The sequence below is a fragment of the Pleuronectes platessa genome, chromosome 15, assembly GCF_947347685.1.
Source record: "Pleuronectes platessa chromosome 15, fPlePla1.1, whole genome shotgun sequence".
NCBI lineage: Eukaryota > Metazoa > Chordata > Actinopteri > Pleuronectiformes > Pleuronectidae > Pleuronectes > Pleuronectes platessa.
Genome location: NC_070640.1, coordinates 5,050,099 through 5,058,471, shown reverse-complemented (window position 1 = coordinate 5,058,471; position 8,373 = coordinate 5,050,099).

The window sequence follows — 8,373 nt, the reverse complement described above, 5'->3', positions numbered from 1 at the left end:
TTCAGATTATCCGGCTTTCAGTTACTGTTACCATAAAATGTGTCATTACTTAACCAGCCAACACACACTCACACACACACACAGACACACACACACAAGCAGGTCAGCCAAACACAACACTGCATTACATAATTCATGATGTCACCTTAAAAAAAAACTCAGAATGTGGAACATATGCCTCTCTCTCTCGCTCTCTCTCTCTCTCTCTCTCTCTCTCTCTCTCTCTATCTCTTTCTCTGTCTTGCTCTCTGTCTCTCTCTCTCTCTCTCTCTCTGTCGAGCATCATGGCATCAAATTACACATCTGCAGTGATTAAGAAAAACCCCCGCTGCTAAAAAGGGGATTATGTTTTTATACTTTTTGGAGGGGGGGGGGATATCAAGTTAAACATCTCATTGCAGGATTCTTTTTTATCCCGTCCCCCGAAAACGCCCCTCAGAGTTTAATCTGATGATTTTTCTCGCATCAATCTAGTGTTAATCTGGCCGGATTGAGTCCAGGCGTCTCTCCTCCCTCGCTTCCGGCCCTTCGCTCTCCTCCATTCCCCCAGCACACACCTTTCCAAAAATCCCATCGGCCTCAGCTTGGCAGGCCAGGAAGTGGTGGATAATAGGATGGAAACACAACTCGGCCAATGACATCAGTTCATTTAACGAGTCACTCCCGCAGATTATTGTGCCACTTCCTCCTCCCCCTGTGAATTTGCACTGATTTAAACAAACCAGTGAAATGCTCGCCGGACTCCGTTACAAGATCTAAATGCTTGTTTCTTCCAAATTAAGTCAACTCCCACTATCACGCCGCATAGAATTCATTTATGGTGTCTTGTTTTCTCGCTCTGCGGTGCGTAATCAGGGAGTTGGGTATCTGACATGACCAATGTACCAAACGCAGCGTGGGCAGGCCGCCTCTTGCCATCGCTGCAGTGAGCACTCCACAGCATTACTGGTTTATTGCTGTGGTATCTGCTGACTCGACAGTTTTATGCGGATATACAGCTCCTGCAGTTATTAAACGGGAGGAAGATGAAGCGCCGGTGTCAGCCACAGTGAGTCTCCAGACACAGTGCACATCCTTTAATGACGTGGGACCAGAGATGATCATAAAATAAAAAGTAATCGCATAATTTCAGAGTTGTTTTTCTGAATTTGCCCTTTTTGGGGAAAGTTCAAATCGGGTTATAAAGTTCTGTTTGAGGCCGTGAGAGTAACGTTATTCTGAAATGAGAGAGAAAACAAGCCGACCTCAGCGGTTGAGTCTGAGCCGAGAGCGAAGACAACAACAACCAGAAGAAACGGTTCTGCCTCAGGCTCAGAAAGAGGCGGAGCAACAACAGGGAGAAATAACCAGGAAATCCACTTCAAGAGGTGAGAATAAGAACAATACTTTAACAGAGCCACAAAGCTCTCGTGATGTATTCTGATTATTCAAGAGTCTTAATAATGTGACAAGAAAGGTTCATAACAAAATAAAATAAACAATTATGCAGCCTAAGAAATAATTATATCTAATATCCAGACATTATCCTAAACCCCCCCATTCACTTTGCATATGAACCCATTAAATTGTTTCATCTTTTTTAATTCTACATCCTAAGCTCCTGTCTCTGTATCCTGACCCTACGTCCTCCCTCTGTAATGTCAAACACACACTCAGACACACTCATCCACACAAATATATATACACACACCTACAGTCAGCTGTTTCAATCTGAGTCAGTCTATAACCAACCTCCCCCCAACTGCTCCTCTGCTGCTCAAATGACGCCACACACACACACACACACACACACACACACACACTTCCCTCTCAGAGTTTAAACCTAAATTTGGTCCTTATAAAGATATAGAAATAAACCTAATAGATGGCGTGCATCGGCCTGTGTGTTCCCTCGTTAGCAGGCTCTGCAAACCTCCATTCTCCTGCACAGTCCGGCCCTAAGCCTCCACATACATATACTTCTATATATAGAGCTATCAGTTCTCATCCCCTTCACACCACAGGCACGTGCTCCGAGTGGCACACACACACACACACAGACACACACACACACATGCATTGTGGAGAAGAGGAGGGATCCTTGGATGACCAGCATAGTAATGACTCAGAGCCACTGGAGAAGGACCAGGAGGCCAAACATTAACAGAAACCTGTCCTTGGCTGCATAACTCTGCACTTCATGTGACGCACATCCGGGTTTTACTTGTGCACACTCGCCCTCATTCATCTACATGTTACCACAGCACTAACTCATCCTCACTGGTTTTTATCATGTGTGCAGAGTTAGGAATGAAAGATAAGAAAGTTCTGACGTAACTTATGGAGGTTTGTGTGTTAAATGAGGAAATTGTCAGCATTTGTCTGATGCTGCCACACAACATCACTAGGGAATCATTACAAACTATTATGGACAGGAGACGTGTTTTTGGCAGCTCACAGTAAACACAAATTACCCAATGATTGACGGGTTGAAACGAAAACACTGACGCTTCCCTTTCAAACGCTGCAGCAGCTGACGCCACCCGGCTGTCGTCCCACCGCCACCCGCCTCGGGGGAAACCAGGTGTGTGAGCGTAAATTGTGTTTCACATAAATATAATTTGTTACTTGCACTCAGGCAGGTTTCAAAATCTCTCAGACATGTTTGCTGCTGAATGTGCACTAACAGTTGGTAACTAATCTTTTGTTCGACTCACCTGCACCTTGTACACGAGTAAAGAATAATCACATGTTTTGTTATCACAGCCAAAACAAGAGTTTGAAGGTCATCGTGATATTTTAGAAAACCTGCGAGTAAAAATAGGCCAATTCATCACCTGTACTGTTTATCCTCAGAGGGTCACGGGCAGCTGAAGCCAGGAGAGGGGATTCACTCGGGAGAGGTCGCCAGCCAATCACAGCGCTTACATACAGAGCCAAGCAGAGGTGAGGGTCCTTTGACACAGGGGGTCTTTAAAGTAGTTTCCAGATTCATCCCTAAGCCAATGTCCTCTTGTGTTCTCTTCTTCTTCTCAAAACAAAGTAGAAGTGCAAAAATAAATAGGGTATGTCAAATTATTCCTATGGGGACATACTGAACATGAGGGGGGGGGGGGGGTCTTTGGCTGAGGAAACACTAGGAACCTGAGATTTAACCAGTCACTGGACTGTCAGAGGGAAAAACCTACACAGGCACAGAGACATCATGCAAACTCCACACTGGCAGATCCTGGACGACTTGCAGGGTCCAACCCAAACCATTACTGATGCGAGAAGATGAACCACTGCATGAAACACACACACATACATTATGATATAACAATGATATAAAATGTAATTCTCCACACCACGAACAAAACCCGTCGACCCTGCAAGCGCCACAGTCATGAAACCAGCCCCCCCAACCCCCCTTCTCCTCTCAAGTTCACTCTGCTGCAGACTGAACTTCATCAAGAGATTCCTGACGTGGAGAACATCAAGCAAACATCAGAACAGCAGCTCAACTCCACTGAGCCTTGAGAGGGGGATACGAGTAGAGGGTGGGGGGGGGGGGGGGGGGGGAGAGAGAGAGAGAGAGAGAGAGAGAGCTGGTAGATGCAGAGTCAGTGTGTTTATCAGATCATAACCTCGTCTTGAATCAGATTTAGAAGAAAAGAAAACCTTTGAATTGAATTATTAATATCAAACCAACTCAATTGACATTGGCATCAGTTTTCAAGTGAAGATCCTATGTTTTTATGAAATCTTATTTAAATACAGTACATTTTCACTAATGTGATTACCTACTATAAAAGTACCTTGATATTTAAATAAAACTGATGAATGTTAATATTACATAAACACAGCTTGTAACGCTAGTTTAGACATCAGTTAAGAAATAAAAAGATTGTAATCAACATTTCAAACGTTCAAATGTTTAAAAATATAACGTTCAAACAAATAGATTCATTCTACACGAGGCACAGACTCTTCATCCTCGACGCTCTCGCTCTGAGTGAGAGCGGGGCATGTGCCACAGGGTAGAGGAGCTGATCCTGAAATAATTTGTTTCTTTAAATAACTGAGGGAATAGAAGCCTCCGAGCTAAACATACATTAACACAAACAGTTCATCGACAGCTCCAGACCCTGTGTCTTCAGGAGAGTTTATCTGTTTGGGAAATTTAGGTTTTCGTCTCGTAAAAAGGTCAAAATTTGATTTATATAAGAGCCGAACATCCAGAAACCTCACCAATCAAAACAGAGAAGAGCTCCTTGCTGTGGGCAGTCACATCACAGGAACGCACACAGACTCAAAGAGGGGGGGAGGATTTCTGCAGTAGGAGATAAAACACATTTTTTCCTGGGACCTGGAGTTGTTTTTTCTCACTCTCTGGTTGTACGGAGCAGAGGAGCCACGCCTCCGGGTGAAGCTCTGCTCGTCTCCTTGTTTATTTTTAGTTTGTTTCTCTTTTATCCGCTGCTCATTTTAAACATAATGAAAAAACTAAACTCAGTGGGTTCAACAGGGCAGAAATTCATTTACTTAAGGGGATAGAAATTCCATAATTTGTTTGTCTGGCAATAGGTCGACGGATTTATGATCTGCACGTCTGTCAACCTCTGCACACGAAGGAGTGGGAGTGAGGCCTAAACAGCACGACTGGTGGACAAAACAAAATAAAAGATATTTCAATCCAAGGCCGGGAAACTGAAGAATAAAAGCATCACAAGTGCTCACTGATCTGAAGGAATCCCACAGTAAACTGACCATGCTTTTTGTGATGCTGCTGTGACGGCCGGGGGGGAAGAGAACAGGGAGGCCTGCGAGTGTGCGTGTGATGCAGCGGGTGATGAGTCTCGGTGGGTGGTTAACCTTCCTCGCTCCTCATCCTCCTCAGCGCAGAGGGACCTGAAATTATCAGCTCGCCCGATCCGAGCTGAGCTGGACAGGAACGTGTCACAGGAACCGTCTGAATCACCATGTTAACACACCTCAGCGCACCGGAACACACACACAGACACACAGGTGCACACAACTACAGCAGCACATCTTCACCAAAGAAGCATGTAAATGGTTTGTTTTTACCACAGAGTCACCATCGTGTTAATCTTCTCTTATTTCTATCTTTATAGGAAAGAGTAAGAAAGCATAATTCAGGTCTATGGTTCTTATTCTTATTCTTACATCACAGTTACATCTAAACAGGCCTGTGTGGTGTCCAGTGCGTTCATCCTTCAAGAAGTAATGAACCAACACATGACTGGTTGGAGGACTAATATCAAGACAGTGACCACAGGAACGTCAGCAGTGCAGAGTTTTAACACTTGACTGAATGTCAACTAATCCGTCCTTCAGTTGGTTTTATATACAACAGTGAATCTCTCCTTCTTTTCACCCTTAGATCGTAGCTTAAGATGAACTGGAGCAGTTTTGGATGTATGGAATATACATAATACTATTTGGCTTCTTTTTTATAAACATATCGTTATATAATGCATATATTTCATACACTCCCTATATTTTGTATTTCTATTTATTGATATTGTCATGGTCTCTGTATATTTCTAGTCTCAGCTGGAGCGACTGTAAAAACCCAATTCCCCCCCGGATCACTAAAATACTACCGATATCAAAGAACTCTCTATATCAGATATCTTCCTGAGTAAAGGTTGTGTGACGAGCACCGCAGAACAAAATATTGTCAAAATAAGAAAGAGAAATGTGACGTATATTCAAGATTTGGCAGAAATACATTATTTTTATAAATGAAAAGAAAAACATATCTTCCAAACTGAAATAAAACAACAGTGTTTTGTTGTGGTTGTATAATCGGATGTATATGAAATGCGGAACAAAATGGAATAATATGGTCAGTGCCATTACTGAGCCCCCCTGAGCAACGTGTCTAAAAATACCCAGCATGACATGAGTGCATCTCTCAGCTCAGCTGCTGAGCTTTCACCACATGGCTCCCTCCACACAATACAACGTGCACACGGCTGACTGTGCTCTGGAAACACACACTCACTGCTTTTCCACACACGTGTTCACATCTTAGTGCAAACACTCACACGCAGACTGGTTCTCTAACCAAATCCCATGTGACCTTTCTGTCAGACAGCAGAGCCTGTAGCTCGAATATGATGAAGCCAATGATGATCTCAGCTTCAACATCTTATCTTTTGGACCAGAGGAGAAATTAAAGTTGTTTGTACTTCAAAGCGAAATATATAATGCACATTAAAGTGAAAATGAAACTCTTCATATTGTCTCTCGGCTAAAACCTGCTGAAAAATATAATGCACATTGCAACTGAAACCACAACATAGAACCAAAGTCATATTTGTTTGGAAACATTTATCAAAGCTAAAATAAGAAAAATATATATATATTAATAAGTAAGGATAAATTAGTCAACTTTTGCAGCAGAGGTAAAAGGTTACTAACAACTCGGCTGATCAGACATTTAGAGAATCCCCATCATCTCTCAGAGGAGGAACCTGCATCTTTAACACTATGTTCTCATCAAAGAAAGAGTTAATAATGTTCTCATCAAAGACAGAGTTAATTAATGTTCTCATGAAAGATAGTACTAATAAATGTTCTCATCAAAGACAGAGTTACTAAATGTTCTCATCAAAGAAAGAGTTAATAAATGTTCTCATCAAAGACAGAGTTAATAAATGTTCTCATCAAAGACAGAGTTAATAAATGTTCTCATCGAAGTCAGAGTTAATAAATGTTCTCATCAAAGACAGAGTTAATTAATGTTCTCATCAAAGACAGAGTTAATAAACGTTCTCATCAAAGACAGAGTTAATAAATGTTCTCATCAAAGACAGAGTTAATTAATGTTCTCATCAAAGACAGAGTTAATTAATGTTCTCATCAAAGACAGAGTTAATAAATGTTCTCATCAAAGACAGAGTTAATAAATGTTCTCATCAAAGACAGAGTTAATAAATGTTCTCATCAAAGACAGAGTTAATAAATGTTCTAATTAAAGTCAGAGTTAATAAGTGTTCTTATCAAAGACAGAGTTAATAAATGTTCTCATCAAAGACAGAGTTAAATAACTTGTGCTCTAACCACACGTTTCCCATCAAGACTCTACCACCTGAAACACAACTGTCAGTGCGTCCAGTGTTTATCAAAGTCTTTTGTCCCGGTGCTAGATGCCACCGTGAGGTACCAAGAACCAAATGTTTCTCCTCAGCCATTTACAGAGAGGTGCAAATACAGTATCTGCGTGTTAGAGCTTGGATATGGATTTTTGTGGCCAGTGCTCATACTGATATTAAAGAGGAAAGACAAATGCTTCCATGATAAAAATAAAAATGTTATTGACACAGGATATTTTACAGTTAACCATGGGATGTTTCATCAAATATTACATATAAATACAGAAACACTTCATATCAGCAAACATAAACACAGATATTTGTTATATGTTTGTGAAAGGCTTCAAAATATCAATCAGGCTCTACCTCATAACAAGAGAAGCCAATTAGATGCACCAGCAAACACTTTAACGACTATAATGTATAAATAGAAATAGAAAATTGGCTCCGCATCAAGTGAGCTGGTAATCTCAGACAGTCTCTGACAGTCAGGACACAAGTGGGGCAGAAGATCCAGTAGTTTCAGTGGTTGGCAGCCGCTCAGAATATTTTCACCGTTAAGTTTACATCCCCCCCCAAGGCCGCTCTGGTGACATTCCTCCCATGCCAGCTGGACATTCCAGTCCCCACCTCCCCCACCATGGCCAGTGGTGCCTGATCATTCATTGTAGATATATTACAAGACAATGATATAACGTCACATCACAATATACTATATGCCCCGAAAGAGCTACAGTGCAGGATTTGTCTTGCAATTTGATGTCAGTTTCACAGAGTTTGACACAAAATGAGACAAAAAAGTGCATAAACTTTTATCTTAGTCCCTGTTTAGTCTTTAACAAGCAAACTGTAACTTGTCAATGTTCAGATGTGCCATCATTCAAATGTAAAATAGACATAAACTGGCAAAAGTCCAAAATATATATATTAAACTACAATATTGATATTTGACATCAGCGTATTTATAATCTTACCTAGCCACACATTTGTATTTCAAGTGAAGTTCAATATTTCAACCACCTCTCCAGCACATAGAGCAGCAGCTCATCTCTCCACTCACCTCTGATGACACTGAGCTCAGCCCCAGAGAAGCTGTCAAACACACAATCAGGGGATATTCACAGGTTATGCTGCTCGGCACAGGCCAGCGAATGGAAATGGAAATTGGAAACAGGCAACATAGGGTGTATGCAGCAGTTAAAGGAAGGTGAGTGTAGAGAGGATGCACGAGAGAGAGGACAGGTTCGCATCCTCCCTGCCAAGGGGAGAGAGGTGTGGGATGGACAAGGAT